Source organism: Rhea americana, unplaced genomic scaffold, assembly GCF_003343005.1.
Source record: "Rhea americana isolate MKP2758 unplaced genomic scaffold, rheAme1 scaffold_0, whole genome shotgun sequence".
Lineage (NCBI taxonomy): Eukaryota > Metazoa > Chordata > Aves > Rheiformes > Rheidae > Rhea > Rhea americana.
This window is the reverse complement of record NW_028185037.1, coordinates 14797662-14815909: the sequence shown is the minus strand read 5'-3', so window position 1 is coordinate 14815909 and position 18248 is coordinate 14797662. Positions and strand designations below refer to the sequence as shown.

Genomic DNA, 18248 nt, shown 5'->3' with positions numbered 1-18248 from the left:
TAGGTAGGTTAATGCGAATTAAAGGTTTTAATCTCCAGGAGTTCCTCCAGCTGACCATGGCCAAATGTAAATAGTGGTAGCATAACGGTCCTGAAAAAGAAACAAGAAGCCTTCGATTGCTTCTGTAGGACGTTTCAAAGAGTTGGCAGATCAACACAACAGAGAGGGCTAAAAGGCTGCTTCAAGCAAGCAACAGCAGAGCAAGAGCAACAGAGAAGAAGCAACAGGCAGTCCATTCTCACTGGGGATAGACAGCAAACTCCTACCCAACAACCATGGAGAACTGCCAGGGCAAGAGAGAAAGAGATCAGGTCTAGAAGATAGATGGGAATAACTCATAAACAGATCTCACGTAAGAAGAGATCTTCTCTTTCAATGGTAGTGAGTGAAGAGCAGTACTGCACAGCTCRGGTCTGCACACAGGAGATCTTAACGGAGTGATGGACCACAACTTGAAACCACTCCCCTTGCCACACAGATCCAACAGAGTTGGTACCAGCACAGCAGAAACCAAACCAAGTAAGAAAGCCGAAAGGTGTCAGCAAGCCTGCCTTGCCCAGTGCTGTCAGTCATTACAGGGAACCCCCAAGAAGAGGAACATTCCTATGCTCTTTCYTTCCTTAACTCAAAGGAGAAGCTTCCAGTGTGGAGATGACCTTCGTCTTGCAAGTAGCTACACAGTCACAGGTTTGGGGTCAACTGTCAGTCCATGTATTTGCAGCATAGAGCCCCTTAAGAACTGATTTCTCTTGGCAGCTGGTTTCTCTCCTTCTTTTGCTTGTTTAAGAATCTTCCTCCTCCATGGAGTCAGCTGTGAAATTTTATCACCTTGATGAGGTTTAAGAGCTCTGACCCTTGCATAATTTTTCAGAATTGAGATGTGATATCCAGAGAACACAAGTCTCTGCTGTCACATTACACAGGGAACAGACATGGTGCTGGTAACCCCCTCCAYGCACTGACACGCACACAGCAATATATGCACATGCCCACCCACTGTCTTCATGAAGCTACTGAGGAAAACACCATGCCACAAAACCTCCAAAATCTAAGCCAAGGAAGGGTATTTCTCTAGCTGTAATTCTGATTAGTGCTTACAGGACTTTCCAGTCAGGAAAAGACATGACTTAAGGGAGGTGGGCAATATGACTTCTCTGCATATTCAGAAATGATATAGAAAAGTTAGGTAACAATTTGACTGTTCACTCTTCATTCTAATAGAAGAACAAGGATGTTTCTAATAAAGCAGGAGAAAGGCTTGAAAGAAGCAAAATGAGGTGGTTCTTCATGCAGTGGTGAAACTCCTTTCCATAGTGTATTGTGAATACTCAATTTTATATGGATTTGAAACTAGACAAATACATGATTTTCTAGGCCAGGTCATGACATCGTGTCCTGCATTAGAGAGGAAGAATCACGAACAGGAAGAGATCTACACCTTCAGCCCATCCATCTCACAKGCACCTACCACATCAACATCTCCTCCCACCAAAGTGTTCTGCCATACCTCAAGCACGTGCTTCCACTCTCTTCCTCATATTAACCTGGACAACCTCCAAAGTCACCTCATCATCTCTGAAAAGAGGTGACACACTAGCCGAAAAATGAATGAATTTTTGARTTCTTTTTTTATTGAAAGAACTTGTGGCTGCTGAGCACCTTTCAAGATTGGRTGTCCATGGTAGTACTTAGCAGCAAGCTCCACAGATTGGACTGCTTGGAAGATGGGCTGTCTGTCATGCTGCAAACGGCTACTGGTAGAAGTCATTGAAAAAGAAAAAGGGGGGAAGAGCAGGGCACTGTGAGGAGCTTCACCTCACACTACAGTAGAATGGGTATCAGAGGAGCTGTGCACATAAATTGAGGGCTTGTAATGAGTGCCTGTAAGGAGGCTGCACGGCTCACAGCGTCTGGAATTGCAGAGTGCTGTCCTCAGGCTGCCAGAAACAYTCCCCTCAGCATGGCATGACGCTGACCCAGTGGCATTAAAAGAACAGCTTTCAAAATCCTGGCCGTGTGAACCCCCACTAYGAGGGAGCCGAGTTGTCCCGAACCTGACACTCCCCAGAAGGCACAGTGCATGCTGACAACCCCGGCAAGGGGATTAATGATGCAATGTTAAAGTGTGAAACACTGATACAACCACAGAGCAAAAACAGCTTTCCACAAGTAAGAGGAAAGACTGGAATATCTTTTCACAGATCCACTGCTGCGTAAGTGGAACTTGCCGTGTTCTCAGTTGAATTCAGATACAGACTGTCAGTCTAAATAGACAAATGACTTGCCTGCATCACAGAGCTGCAATAGCACAGGCTCACAGCTACCTGCCACCAAGCAAACCCGTCGGGGCACAGTACTTACAACAGAGGAGGATTAAATGCACAACTACTTCCAAACATTCTACCTGAATGACAAAAATAGGAACAATTTGAGTTAAGATCTGGATTCCCTTCCTCACCAACTGRTTGTTCCCACCTCTACTTCAGTTTTAATTAACCCCTCCTACAATCCTGAATTGCTAATAAATTAGCATTACACATAGCAGCGTGTAGTAAAAGGCACCAGCAGGGCTGCTGAATGTCCCAGCTTTGACAATGGCCTAAGCAGATGTGCTGGAAAAATCTCCATATGTTACTACCAAAAGGCTTTCTAGGTTCTCCATTAGATCAACACCCTAATTTCCCCTGATTCATTACACATAAAATTAACATAAAACTGACAATAAAACAACTTCGAATAGAAACACACTCAACTGTCTTGTGYCTAATGTCTAGAAATATGCTAGCAYTGACCCCAAATGCCCAATGGGGACAGTCAACCCATGACTCCCAAGCAGGGGGGTTCATGTTATGCTATCAACCAGCAACAGTAAGTTGTGCTGGGATAGGGCTTCCAGGTTAAACGGGTCTCTGGGGGAGAAAGCGATTCATCAGGAGCTGATGAGGTCAAAACAACTGCTGGACTCTGGGGCTCATTCATATGCACAGTCTGCCCTGTCCTGCACTGCATTAGTGGGATCTCTTAGTGATAACTCAGTTTTATCTCCCTCCCCTTTGAACCACCTTCCTGGTGGTTCAAAAAAAAAAAATCAAAAAGATTAATGAGATGCTTGATGTATTAAAGAAACAACTATATGGAAACTTTTCAAATGTATGAGACCTACAGGACTGGCTGAGGTAAGAGACATAATTAGCCCAACATGAGCTCACCAGGCAGGTCCACAAGCTAATGYAGTGCTTGAATGCACAAATGAGGGATGTCACATACCAGCAGAGAGGCCCTGTTATCTTTGGGCCATGGTGTTGGCACAGCAGACAGAGTACGAGGTTTAATACTTGTGCCTACACTTGAAGAATGCTGGAAAACTGGAAAGAGTTCAGAGAAAAGCTGTAAGAACAAAACCAGGCTTGTACCAAGGAGCTCAAGGAAGTCAATCAAAGAGAAAGTTAAAAGGTACCTCACAGCCTGTAAGTACCTGTCAGCAAGAAGCTCTTCACTCCACCAGATAAAGGGATAACAAGACCAAAGGTTGAAAGTTGAAGTTAGATAGAAAACAGCCCAGAAACAGGACACCACTTTTCAATGCTGCAATTAAATAACAGAGGGTGTGTGGGGGGGGACACCTCCAATTGGTGTGGTCAATTCTCCATCACTGGCAATTTTTAGATTAAGATGGGATTCCATCTCCTGCAGTCTTTCTCCCCTCAGAGATGCATGTCTGAGTCCATTCACAACTGCTGAACCCAGAGTGAAAATTAATTCAAGGAAGTCCTATGATCTCTGTTATATAGGAGGTCAGACTAGACAAGCACAATGACCTTAAAACCTAGAAGTCGATTAGGTACAGAGAACAGAGGCCCAATTATCGGAGGTTTTGACCCCTCCAGCATACATGAATTCCTACTGGATTTGCAAGTCCTTTGTACCCCTTCAGCACCAAAACGTGGATTTCCCTTGTTGTCCAGCAGCAAAAGTGACAGATCCTCAACACCAGTGACAAAGTGAGATGCTRTTAAACTAAGAAATCTACACTGATTTCTTCCAGCTAAGGAATTAGAAAAATCACTGTCAGACAAAAACAGAAACAAGTAAAAAAACACACTGACTGGGCAAAAACAATGCATGGTGAAAGGCAAACAAAACAAACATGGTATTTTTCTTTTCTTTTTTCTTTTTTTTTTTTTAATCTCACAGAAGGGCATTTAGAGGTGACTATTAGGAAGAGATTCTCTTTCTCAGTCAGAAAGATTTCTTCTCAAGTGTTTCCCAGCATGTGAATTCCCTTCAACTCCCCAGGAGCTGAGGTGATGGGACAATTGCTTCTCTCCAACGCTAGCTGTCCTTTGGAGGGATGTCCCTTCAATTAGCTTTCAGGCAGAGCTGAGTTAAGATGCTTGGCAGCCAGATTTATCAGTGGATGCAGAAATATAAATAAAATTTAATAAGAAATCGCTTTCCCCCAGATGCCTACACTAGAAAATCTCATCACAGAGCACAATCCTGCYGCTGTGCTGAGACCAAGAGGGTGGCAGGAGCAAACCAGAGAAGCCTCTGCAGGTTTTATGCCACAGGGCGCAGAAGCCCAGTCATTTACTGGAGCAGGGTGACTTTCTGTGCTTGTTAGACAGCAGTTAAAGTCAGTGGAGACCAACTGTGTTTTGACATTGCTACTTAATTCCTCCCTTTGAGATTTCACTGGTTATTGTTAGTTTTTCAGGACAAGCTACCCRAGGGCTGTTAGGAGCCTCCACTTTGACCAGAGCTTACGTATTTTCACAGACATAGTGCTAATTTAAGCTGGAGCTGTGATGACTGCAGACAGGCAGTGCAATTTAGTATATAATAAACCGGACCAGGAGCCCTTYTCTTGCCTTCCCTGTGGTGTGGCTTATGGCAGTAGCAATTCAATTAGCCTGAGCCTCGATACTCCATCTGCTAATGGTTTGCTCTCTCGTACAACGGACACAAGGACAAATCTCAAAGAACGCCTCTGGGCTAGTCAGACGCAGTGTTTAGGGCAATCGCACAGAACAGCACAGCCAACACGGCAACATGTCCATCACGCAAAATCTGGTTATCAGAACCATGCATCTTCCCAGCAGTTTTATGGCTAATGACAATCCAGGAATGGCTAAGGCAAATCCCAGGATCTGTGTCACTCCAGAGGCCCAACCAGACAACCTGAACGATGCCTGGAGACTCTCAGTTGCACAGATGTAAATCAAGGGCCAGAGCAGTGAGTCAGAGTGCCAGTGATAACTGCAATACGAATCAGGGCTGCATGCATCTGCAACAGTAGSTGTTAGAGAAACCCTACTAATTCCTGCTGATGCATGTTCCCCAAAGCTAGTTTTACATTAAATTAATGTTGATGTTCTGAAGTCACTAAGCTCAAAAAATGTGAAGTCYGTAGGATTACAGAACTGTCTCTCTGGTACCTGGCATTAGAAAGGCTCTGAATATGTTAATAAGGAGGATTTCTTCTGACCACRCTTGGTCTTAAAGGCTTTGAAGAGGGTGGGGAAGAAAAGGTGGAAGTAGGAGGGCTAATTATCTTATACAAGAAATGGAGGCCTGCCAAAACTTTCTCCAGTAGCAGTAGCAATTTTGAAACATCATCATCAAAGACAAATCATCATAATCCCTGTCAATGTTATGGTAAGGCTGGCAGGAGGCCAATTTGGGATTTGAATGATGCAGATGATCACGTGGCCTACTTCCCCTGTGTTTGTTTTTAGGGAGCAAAAGTACCCACTTTCCCTCTGAAACAAGCATGTTGCTGTATTTAAAAGTGGTTGCTAGCACAACCTATAACGCATAGAGCTTTACCTGCTCTGCTAGTGAGGAGAGGCAAAAATCAATAGGACAGAAAGCATTTGGAAGCAATAACATTGTCCAGCATCCCTACTACATCTGAAAGGAGCCATCTGCTACACAGCTGTGTGTGTGTACATTATCTTGGGGGAAAAAAAATCTCTGTTCTTCTTTCCTTTCAACATGAGCATCACCAAATGATAAAGAAGATCTAGATCATACAATTTCATCCAGACTGGCACTCTCATATACACTCAATTGCTTGATAATTGGTGCATTTCTCAAAAGCTGTAGCTTCTGGAGTCATGTGAAAATGTAAACAAAGTTTTACCTTTCTTTCTAAATGGGAGAAGAACTATCTAAATCCTATAGATAGACAATGTTTAAAAACCACAAAAAAGTCATAGATATATAAGACTTCATATATAGCATTATGTAAACATGCATATGGGTCTTTTTTTTTAATCTGTTGTCTTTCACATCTGCCTGATTTAACTAAGCCTCAAAAGACCATTCCAGACTTTGGGCTCCTCAGTGGATCTTCTCACTTAGACACAGAGTTGAAAATGTTTAGGGATGTAAATGTCCTGCTCAGGTCCTTCTCACAGCTGTGCAGAAACAACTAGCACCTTCCTTCAGCCTGGTCTGGATTCTTCTCTGAATGCTCTCCACCCTCCCTGCCTGGATGCATACTTCAGGACAAGCCTGTCCCATTCACCATCTTCAATCTGCACCTTCATCTGCAATACTCTTCCTTACCCCGATCTCTTTTGGCTTGGGAGCTTTAAGTGCGTGGCCTCAATTCTGACAGGAATAAGATCAAGAGATTGAACTATCCTGTAGGATAAAAATCAATGAACTGCTATTGCCACCTAAGAGACTCAGAAGCTGCAGTCAAAATGAGGCACCCTCCAGAACAGCACGTGTAATGACGGCTTGAAAGCACGGGGGAACTAGGGATAAAGATGATAACAGCTGAACATTTGAGGCTGTAAGGCATGGGAATTAGTTCATAAGACTTGAAGGATCATTTGATCATCCAATCTCAYTCTTGCATATCAGAGGTCAGAAATTTCACTCATTTCCCTTTGATTTGAGCTTTACAGTCAGTGTTTGTCTAAGCCCCACCTTCCAGGCAGGCATGTAGGCTCCACACAAAGATTTCAAGATATGGAGAAGGTAACACACCTTTTTGATGGCTGGCTCAAATACTTAAAAGCCTTTAGTATTTAAAAAAGGTACTTTAAATCTGATTTATCTGGTGTTTCATTTGCAGATATGGGTTCCTGTGATATAGCTGCTGGCTGTGGGAGGTGCTTTGCCTGGTGATTTCCTTAGCTGTTAACAAAATATATCTCTAGGAAAAAACAGTGGGGGCCCTTTCAGCTCCCCTCCAGTGGAGACAGCCTGTCTTCTGCCCCCACCCTTGTTATTTATTTCTCATTGCAGTGAGAGAGGCAGAGTTTTCAAAGGATTTAGCGCAAGTGTCTGGCAATGTCGGGTAGGGAATTGCAGCTTCAAGGCTGATGGGCGCCTGGGGATGACACTGCCATAAAAAGGAGAGAGAAGGCACGGAAAAGAAGGGCAAAGCAAACGCATCCATCCACACTTTTCCCATCTCAAGGGGAAGGCATGTGTTTTCCCAYGCCACCTTTCTTTCTCGGGTTTCCAAACATCTCCTGCTCTGTAGCAGCTCTTTCATATACTTACACATTTTAAGGTGCCCTTCCCCAAACATCCTCTTCAGGTGCCTCATAACCACAAACTCCCGAAACCCCACTGCCAGTCTCCCACGGCCTCTCATTAATAATAATTACCCACGTTACTAAGTCTTCTGCCCTGTGCTCACATCTTGGTGGGGAACTCAAAACTGGCTAGTTAAGCTCTACACTGAACAGAGAAACTTGTGCCAAAAAAAAAAAAAAAAAAAAAGGAAAAAAGGTCCTCAAAGTCACACAAAATAATCCCAGTAGAAAGGGGAATCTCGTTCAAAAATCCCAAGTCAAAGTCTGGGGCCACATGGCTAACCCCTCTCGCTACGTTTGCTTTCTGCTCACAGTCTCTTTATTCCACTTGTAAGGACSAGCATTTTGGACCTGTTGTGCCAACGCTTTAGCATGTCCGTAAAGAAATAAAAAAATAAACCTCTCGAATTCAAAAGGTTTATTTTAAAAATGCATGTGTTTATCTCTAAGCACAGATTAATTTCCAATTTCTGTAAGCAAACTGAAAACACAAAACAAACACAGAAAAAAAAAGAGCCTGCGTGACTCAGAAGCCTAAAAATAGACRGGCGTATTGTAAACAGCAAACTGTCAGGTAAAGGCTTCGGATTGAAGGCTCGGATGAATAATGTGTTTGTTTTCCCTGCTTCAATACTTTCCTGCTGTTATCACTGTACAAATAAGTCAGCGCACGCTAATTACTCCGCTGTCAATTTCCTGGGAGCTGGTACTTAAGTATCAGGCCAAATTTATTACCGAGTATCACAGAGGAGTACTCGCTGCTCACGCTAAGCCCAACAACCGCTGCCCAATCGCCCTGCTGTTTCCTTCCTTGCCGCAGGTCCAACGCTATCAACGTGGTCGTGCCTCTAACTTCGGGACGGGCCACAAGCTTCGGCTCAGGGGAGGGACTGCGACGGCCCGTCCTTCCCAACGCACCCGGCGAAAGCAAGAAGGGTGGCGCAGAAGATGCTCTGCCCTTCGCCTGAACCTGGACTCAGCTCTGGCTCTGTGTAAACAGCTCATGTTGAGGTGTTCATAGAATCAGTAAGGTTGGAAGGGACCTMTGGAGATCAGCTAGTCCAAACCCCCTTGCTCAAGCAGGGTCACCTACAGCATAGTAGACAGGGTGGCATCCAGGCAGGCCTTGAAGATCTCCAGAGAAGGAGACTCCACAACCTCTCTGGGCAACCTGTGCCAGGGCTCTGTCACTCTCACAGGGAAGAAATTCCCCCTCACGCTCAGGCAGAACTTCCTGTGCTTCAATTTCTGCCCATTGCCTCTTGTCCTGTCACATGGGACAACTGAAAAGAGTTTGTCCCTGTCCCCTTGACACCCTCCCTTCAGGTACTTGTACACATTGATCAGATCCCCCCCTCAGTCTTCTCTTCCCCAGGCTGAAGAGGCCCAGCTCTCGCAGCCGTTCCTCACAGGGCAGGTGCTCCAGCCCTCTGATCATCTTCATAGCCCTACGTTGGACTCCTTCCAGTAGCTCCAGGTCTCTCTTGTACTGGGGAGCCCAGAACTGGACACAGTACTCGAGAAGAGGCCTCGACCTGCTGGCAACACTCACTTTATGCACAATTTGCAGATCCAAAGCAGTATTGGGACCATAACAGTGGAGTCAATCTAGGACCCGAGCGCCTTGTGTGAAAGGCCTGTATGCATATAAATTAAGACACGAAGGATGGGAAAGGAAACTTCAGTGAGGTGTTTTTATAAGGCACCCAACAAGCCAGTCTCAAGTCCSTGTTCAGACCTTTAGCCAAAACCATCCCATGAGGCTCGCAGAATTTTTATTTATGGGTGAACTACATCAAAGAGTCACCTAAACAACACCTGTGGGTTTTGTTGATTTATTTTTTCCCCCTCTTAGTATTTTACAATCATGCACTGTAATTTAGTAAAACACATTAGAATAAAGAWGAAGGAAGAGGAGAGGAGAGGGGAAAAGTGCTGCTACCCACATTACATCCAAAGAAGCACTGAGCTTCCATATAAACCTTTGCTGCATCCCAAGCGCCACTTGTCCAYCATCCTGCTTTTGCAATACAAACCAGCACCCTCCCTTTCGGGCTTTTTCAATTGCTAGTGTTTTGGGAGGTTGTTTGCTTGTTCTGGATTTAATGTGTTATCATTCCTTTCTGTTTTTGCTGCCTTGCAAAGGGTTAAGCGACCTTTCAGATGCTCCCTGGATGCAACTCAATCCATAACAAGAAAGCTTCCAGCTGAATGAAAACAACTTGAAAGAAGGYCAATGACCCGGCCACAGCCTTAAGTTTCGGGTCACAAAATTCCTGCTTAGAACCATCAGTCTTTCTCTGGCCACAAGTTTGCAGCAAGTCACCTCACATTAGAGTGATTCTTCTCCAGGGCACACAGGAAAACACTTTTTCAGGGTCTATCTGTTGTTACTGCCCTGTCTGGAACCTCAGATCAGAACTGTGAACTAGTGGGGGATATAGTAGGTACACAGTGATAAAGGATCCCTTTGCATCTGATAATAACGGCTAAAAATACAAGTGCTGTTAGGAAAAAAAACAARAAACAACCCCCCAAAAAATCAGTACTTTACCGACTGTGACAGCAAGCTTTACTGTAATTCACTCTCAACTTCTGCGATACCAGATCAGGGAAACTTAACAAGGAAATGGGTGTTTATAACCTCTGTCAACTTGGACACGTGCACACCATATTGCAAGCCTGAATCAAAGCCATTTGGTGGGTGCAGGAGCACCATGATGTTCAGTTAAAAGCCCTGGATCAAAGCAAAGAGAAGGTTGAGTGTTCCTACACACTGCGCCTGGGGAAAGGTACACCCCAGAAATAACATGCTCAAGGAAAGGACATGCTCTCCCACCTCTCCCATTTTCCAAAGCAGGCTCTTTCAGACTAGTTAGGAAATAAACACCTGCCAGGGGCAGGTGATGAGTTGATCCATCTCCAAGCTGCAGCAACAGGTGCTGACAAGCAACCCGCTTCTGAGAAAACACAAAGTGACCACCAGCAAAATGCTTAATACATAGTTCTTCAACAGTATGATGCTTGGTGCTGTACATGCGTACCATGGTGGGTGAGCACAGACCTGCAATGCAAGCTGAAGAGAAATGAGGCTGCTGAGAAAGGTATTGTGGCTAATGTGGGACCAGAAGGTCAAAAGGTCAGTGTGGGCATCTAGCCTTGACCCTGGCATTCAGCTGAGTTGCTCCCTATCTCTTTCTTGCTTGGTCTTTCTTACCTTGCTTTGGACTGATGCTGTTATAGAAGAACATCAGGAYAGGATGCAATTAAGCAAAAACATGAGGATGTGAAAAGAAGTAACATGGGAAACTCTTCCAGCCTCCACTACATCATGCTCTTGGTGCTGTTGACTTTCAACCCCAAGGTACAAACTGCATGTTTYGTGCATGGTGCAAAGCCTTTTCCATTTATCATCATAAACAAAACAGCTATGGGGAAGGGGGCAGAGCAGAGAGGCAAGAAGTCCAAGGAAGTTCATGGGTGAGCTGGAACTCCTGAGCTTTCAATGCGATTACACCCGTGACTCTCCCTCACAAGATTTTTGGCACTAGTACCAGTTTATGATATTCTGTTTCCATTCTGTTTCTCCCTTTCAGCCATGCCCGCACATGCCAATTTGTGATGCAAACCCACGGAATGGATCGGGGAACCGATTCTACAGAATAACAACCCGGGGGAGAGAAAGAGTAACAGTCATGTCAGCTGGATCAGCTCCTCGTTCCAGTTCACAGTCGCTCTTTCACAACAGTGCGGTGCAACCTGACGGCCGGTAAAAGCAGTCAGTGAAGCAGCACCATGCGCCAGTGGGAGCCAGGGCAGCCCCCTGCCTGGTAATCCTCCTCCTAGGCTGCACTAAGTAGATTAAATGACATCCTCTGCAGTCAGCAGTCTGAAGATATTTCAGGTAAAAGCTAAGAAAGTTGCACAGATTTCTGGTGTTACCCTTTAATGTTGCTAGGTACAAATGACAGAACTTGACCACTTGCCTTTTAGTGACCAATGGTATTTATTTGTGCTACCCAAAACCRTACTGAGTTCAGCTCCATGACCAAGCAATCTCATTTTTCAACTGACTGGCTTACTGTACTATCGCATAGCACTGGAGAAACCAAGTATAAATATAGGCAGCAATCTCAGGCAAGTTATTTCTGACTAGACGCTAAAGAGTGAAACAAATGGCTAAAGCYTAGTACGTGATAGGGACGATGCCTTCACAAGCTAAAATATCGAAGGACATAACTGCTGTACTAATTTCCCTGACCTACAGGCAGGAGAAGAGGAATAGGACACTGCTCTCTTCCAGTGACGTTATCTCTTATGGCCTTGAATATGCTCAAGTAGAACAGATACGTGTATTTATTTTATTATTTGCTGAAAGTATTTATGCTCTGTCCTAAAAATGCAAAGATGTCCTTCAATGTCTAGAAAGGAACTTCCTGTGGAAAGCTGAAAAAAAATGTGCTTCCCATCTGAACTAGGCTTTGCAAACCATGCATTTCATTAGCAAAGAAGGTGCATACAGGCACAGGTCAGCATTAACCAGCACTGGCCTTTCAAGAAGGGTCCCAGGGACAYCCAATTTGGGAGCAATTAACCTCTAATTGAGATACGTTAGCTCTCACTCTCCCCTCCACATACACAAAGATCCCTTTGCTGCCCACGCAGCTGACCACCAAGTTGCTTTCAGCAGCTAAATACATTGCAGGGATAAAAAGAAGGATCACATGAACCCCGCTGGCATTTCCGTTCACTAAGATTAAACAACTGGGATGACACTACCCTGCCAGACAAGTATCTCTGCTGGTAGGTATCTGGCATGGGAGGTTTCCTTCATCCCAGGGCAGGGCAGAGCACAGCTGGCTCCTGCAGGCAAGAGGCACCCACAATCCCATAGCTGCAAGTGGTGGACCTCACCTTTCCCACGGGGCATGGGCTGCCCAGAGCCACGATCTCTGCTCGTCTCCCCCGCAAGGCAAAGACAGGCTGCTCCAGCACGGGCTGAGGGCAAGTGGGCACCTTCTCCCTCCAGAGCTCCAGTGCTGCAGCAGTTCCCTCCACAGGAGCTGGGAACCAGCTCCTAGAAGCCTGAYTCCTTGCTTTCTTTACTTCAAGGACTGAACAACTTACTCCTTGACACCATCTACTAYGACACTTATAACCGCCCCTCTTTTCCCAATTTGGGTTTTGGAGCTACCTCAACCAGATTTTCACGGGTCTGAAAATAAAGCAGCACCAGAAAGGGGAGTCTTAACTTCTGCCCTGTAATCTTCAGAATCAGAACAGCGTACTAGATTAAAAATTTATCAACAAGAAATCAAAAGAGGGAAYTGCAGGAATATTCAGGAACATCTGGGTAAGCCTTGCTGTGTAACCTCAAAGGCCCAAGAAGCAAAACGCGACTGTGCCAAGCTGGGAGATGGTGTTTTGAGCCAGCAAGCTTTAAAACCACAACCTTGGGACTACTAACAAGAAACTCAGCGRGAAGGGCATAATCTCAATCCCAAATCACATAAATGCGTCAACAAAGTACTAGCCCAAAGAGTTCAGCTGAATAACTCGATGGACGAAAGAAGGGTTTCACCATCCAGGGCTACGCTGTTGTGTCARAACATGCATCAACTATAACGGGTTAATCATCGTTGAGCGCCAGCTGGGGCTGCCAGCCAGCCAGGGTTAGACCCGGTGAGAACAAGCCTGGGGGAAGAAACCCAGTTCTTGCTACCTGGGTTTGCAGCCGGTCTGCTACACAGCAAAATAAAACCCGAGTCAGAAGGCGGCCTCTTTTAAGCATACGCCCTGCTAAATTAAAGTGGACCCATGAGCTATGCAGGTACTGCCGGGCATCACACCCATTCCCAGGCAGGGCTTTAATACTATGGAGAACAAATGCAGGAGCCAGGGAGCCTAGGAGAAAATAGAAGCAAATTGGTATTTTCGCTTTGATGCCGGCTCTCCCTTTGCAGCTCCCATCGCTCTCGGCATGCCAGCGAATTTAACCTTCCTCCACTCCCCAGCTCCACCAGCGCCGAGGAGGAGGAGGAACACTGATCGGAAAGGCTGGCCAGCATTTACCCTTTTCCTTCAACACAGCCGGGGCATGTGCGTGCACGCGGGGCTGAGCTCACCTCGATGAAGATCACGGGAGAGAAGCACACACCTGTAGCGTAACTGCTGAGCAAGTGCAGAGTCATTTCACCAGCTCGAGCTGCAAGATCGCTGGCACCTTGTGTAACCGGGCTTTTCTCTCCACTCGCAGCAGCCCCGTTCGGGTCACGCGCGACGGGCACAGATACGGCTTTTGGTACAAAGCTCGGGGCCGGCAGCTGACCACCCGCTGCCGGATGATAAACGCAGCGGAGGACGGCCAGCACAATAGCGCTGCTATTAAAGGACTGTGTCATATGACGATGCGTTGCCCTAAAACATTGTTATGACAAAAGGAGCACGTTTGAGTTTGTTTATTTTTTCAGTCAATAGAATCTGTACCTCAGCTGCCACAATGGCGAATTCACGATCTGGAGAAAAGAACATTTCCCCAGGCAAATGATCTCAAATTGTTTTTTCTTTTCTTTTTTTTTTCCCTCTGCAAGCTCCTCCTTGAACTGAGGCATTGCATAGAGGGAAGCTGTTCTGAAGGGTTACTTGGGTGCAGGAATTAACACAAAAGAAAATAAGAGACTAAAAATCATTGCACAGGAAACTAAAAATCATTATCTGCAGCTAAATCTGGGCAGACTGCAGTGTCAGGATATAAAAGCAACCTTTTTTAATCCTGAAGAGCTTATGTTCCAGAAGATACTAATATTTTCATTAGTATTGCTATGGCTGCTATCACCCAGTAGCAACAGCAAGGTTCAGGGCCTTGCATTAAGCACAGTTTTGATCTAGCTCTACAAAGCTCACAGGGGCAATGGGAACAGAATAAACATAGTGGTGACAAGATGGAAAAGATTTCCCAATTCAATTCTTGACACTTGCATCCTTTACCTTCCCCCAGCCCCTCTCATATCTCTTTTAATTCTCCTCTACAGATCTCAAAGAATGTTAAAGACTATTTTTTGCTGCCATCCTTTTCCCTATGGAGAAATTGCAAGATGAAAAGGTTGGGCAACCTATGCAACATTGCCCAACAAGCAGCTGGGAGAACAGAAGACAGGACTGGTTTTGCGTGAGTCCTAAAACCACTCGACCAGACTGTCTTCCTTGAGGGTACAAGTTACCAAGCGGTGATCCAAGGCGGTTACGTTGGAGCGCTGTTACTTCTCAGAGCAGGGTGTGCCTCATATCTACGGTAGAAAACTGTGGCCACTATCTAAGACGATGTCTGAAAGGTGTTACTTTTTTTTCCAGAGAGGAGCTCAGTTTTTGAAGTTAGAGGAATGATGACTTCCTGGAGAGAGCACAGACTCTTTAAAAGGAAAACAGGATGCCTCAGTTTCCCCATCCGTGAAATAAAAATCAATCTTTACAGGTGTCTGCAAGCAGAAAGCACTATCTGAGCTGCTGAGCATTTTTGCTTCTGTAATGCTCCCTCCAGGGCAGATCTCCCACTGCTCACTCAGCCTTACAGATCACGGCTTACATACTGCCAGCAACACAAAGGCACGAGATTAATCAAATCAATTCCCAGGCTTTGGGAYGTCTGCTAATTCCTCCTGTGATGAGGCAAAAACAGTTCCCTTCCCGGCAATGTGCGCGACGTCACTGATGTGACAAGGCGAATTAGTGAAGAAGAGAACATCTGCTCCCGAAATGGCAGGGACTGACAGTGAGAGAAAAATGCCAAGCTAGAGGGATTCATCACTTGATGAGGAAGGTTAGTTTCCCTGGCTCCTATTCTCCAAGTATTCTGMTTGCCATCAGCTTCCCAACGACATCCACTTACCACTATCCAGTTTTAAACCTTCTGAGTCCAAAGGGACCTGTCCAACATGCAACAGGATGACTGACAGAGGATATTTCAGAGAAACAGGAGTTATACAGTGCAGATTGGATCTTACTGTCTGTAGAGTTCCTGTCAAAGCAGACAGGACTTACAGTTGCCCAAAGGTTGCAAAGTCAGATCCTTTAAGCAGCAGCTGACCCCAAAGCAGCCGTGCTTCAGTAACTTAGCAAGCAATCAGCAGCGCTGTGTTTTGCAGCTTGCGTCCAAACCCTCAGCTAGAGTCCATCCGAACTGCTCCAGTGAGGTCCACCTGTGCAACTCAGCTGGTGGCAGTGATCGCAGCTGCAGGTCTGGCCCACCACATCCAGCTCCTGAAGCCCATCTTTTCCCCAGTCTGCCAGCCAGACACTGCTTTGTTATGGCCATCGGAGAGACGAGAACAGTACGCAACGCAGCTGGTCCGCTCGTGGTCCCAGCGTGACGAACGGGCTTCCTGTTCCCTTCCACTGCACAGCTCCCTGCACAAATACACCCACTCCTCTCCCACATGGAGAAGGAAGGGAAGCGAGGAGGAGACCTGAACCCGCTCTCTGGAAGGAAGGAAAAAAGACGACAAACAGAGTATCACTACACGGATATGGAAAATAAAACCCAGGCCCAGGCCAAGCACTTTGGGACTGGGGGCAGATTTGCTGCCTGCTGTGGAGAGCGCTCTGGGTCGTGAGACAGGGAGGCTGCCTGCCCACCGCACGGCTCGCAGGGATTTAACTTCTGTTTTTAATCTTCTCAAAAAACTTAAGTGCTGAAGGTGCTCAGATTCTGGACCCTTTCTGAACAAAAGAAAAACAGGAGAACCTGGCAAAACAGCAGGAGGATGACAGCAGCACTGAAAGCTGCAGAACTAGAGATCAACTCTGTTTTCCTATGAAGATGACAAGAATCATGAGGGGAAGGGATGAAAAAACAGAGATGGAGGACCTGGACTGATAAAAAATGTATGGAAGTAGAAGGGGAATTTTTAGCTTCAACAGCAAGAAATTTGCTAAAGTCTTGCTGAGGTCTCTGCAGCTGTAGACTTTCACTAATAATAAATAAGGTGTCAGTGCTGGAGGACCCACAACCCAGACACTGCACTCACCTGCACCTTAACAACCTTGCCTATTTGGCTACAATGTCCTAAGAAAAACTCAAAGACTCCTTTAGCTCCATGCAGCTCAAAGCATGCTCCTCCCAAGCCATGCCCCATGCGAGGCTGCAGCGTGATGGATGCTCTATCTGAGCCACTGTTGCAGACGACCATGGAGAATATGCCACACGGAGGAGACCCACTGCGACTGAAGGAGCAGCTTCGTGAAACACGGCAAGGACAAAATAAAGTATTCCTGTTTGCTGCCTGTCTTCTTCATTGCACTTCTCCAAGTAACTGCTTCTTTTCAATCCAGGACATTAAATGTATCAGGTGGAGAGAGAAACTGGAGAAGTTTTTCACTTTGCCACAGAAGCAAGCGTTTCTCATTTGTTCTTCTTTAATCCATCTAGTTGCCCTAGTGACCCCATCTCATCCACCCAATCCTCTAATCTTCCTCATATTAATTTGTTTGTCCTTCTCTTAACCTCTTAAATTAGCATGCAAATGAACAATCAAGTGAGTATCATTGTAGTGACTACGGATGACACATCCAAAGGTCATCTCTTCAGATAAGTCCAGCAACCTCATCAAGAAGAAACTGGACAGGAGCTATCTGCCAGTGATACCCATGACTAAAAACAAAWCAAACAGTGTTTGATATGGTGCACAAAGGAACACCTCTGCTATTGCTCTCACTGCACCGACACGGAGCATTGGAACACAGAAGCTTTATGTCTCACCCTAAAATCCAGGAGTTAGGTACAGAAACACTGTACATGACCATCCAACATCCAAGGCTGCTACACAAACCTCTTCCTCACTTGATTTACCACCATCAAGTCCTGCTGGGAAAAGAGTTTTTAATTAAAAAGTCACTGTCTCGGTTTCAGTGAAAAAGTGAAATTGATATATACTGTCTGAATGCATCTCAGCTATTAAGGTCCAACCGATTTTACTTAACGTCTTTCAAGCACAGACTGTCTCCTTTTCAGTGTTGTGTAGCACTACAGACCTTGGTGTCTCCAGCTAATGGCTGGTCACTAGACTGACTGAATTAGGGTGCTTCCATTCTCATTACAGACCCTACAGAACAGTGTCCTTTAAATGGAGGCTTAACATTGTCTTAAATAAAAACCTACAAATGTCTGTATGACTCAAATTCAACTATACCAGCTTCCTCTATTACGTTGACAGTTGCTATTGTACCTGGCTCATTTTCACCAGTAAAATCTCCAGCCAACCAGTCTGTGCATACGCAGCTAACACATAACATTCATCTTCACATTACAGATCCAGCGTTACCGGTTTCCCTAACTTCCCAGGCCCTTTCACTTCATGCGAAACTTCAGCAGCGCAGCTGAAAGTAGCCATGGCAGCGGCTGCTGCAAGCAGGCGGGTTGCGTAGAACACCGCATTCCTCTCCTGGGAATGTACAGCACGAATAAACCCCAAAGCCGATTTTATTGCATCTTTCAAATTCTTAACAAGCCAACAAAAAATATTGCTTTTTTTTCACTTTTAAAGTGACAAGGCTTTTAAAAATCAATATTTAATTTTTAAATACAGGAATATTGTTAGATACATTCGGGCATGGTTAATCGGAGACATCCAAGAAATAACAAAAAGGCAGAATAAATTCTGCAGCAGAGTACACAAAAGCAAGAGAATGACTATC

At 45.4% G+C, this 18248-nt stretch overlaps 1 protein-coding gene across 2 annotated transcripts in view; it reads right to left on the bottom strand.

Annotated features, from left to right (window-relative positions):
* Positions 1–18248, bottom strand: part of LOC146602061 (uncharacterized) — a 165309-nt gene that overhangs the window by 45341 nt on the left and 101720 nt on the right. The window contains exons 6-7 of one of the 2 annotated variants that reach the window (XR_014897365.1): positions 17314–17415; positions 9379–16034 (exon numbers count right to left, since the gene is read on the bottom strand). The exons of the other annotated variant lie outside the window; for it this stretch is intronic. The gene's annotated coding sequence lies outside the window, so the exon portion shown is untranslated. Of the gene's footprint in view, positions 1–9378; positions 16035–17313; positions 17416–18248 lie in introns of those variants that run through there. 2 annotated transcript variants of the gene reach the window in all.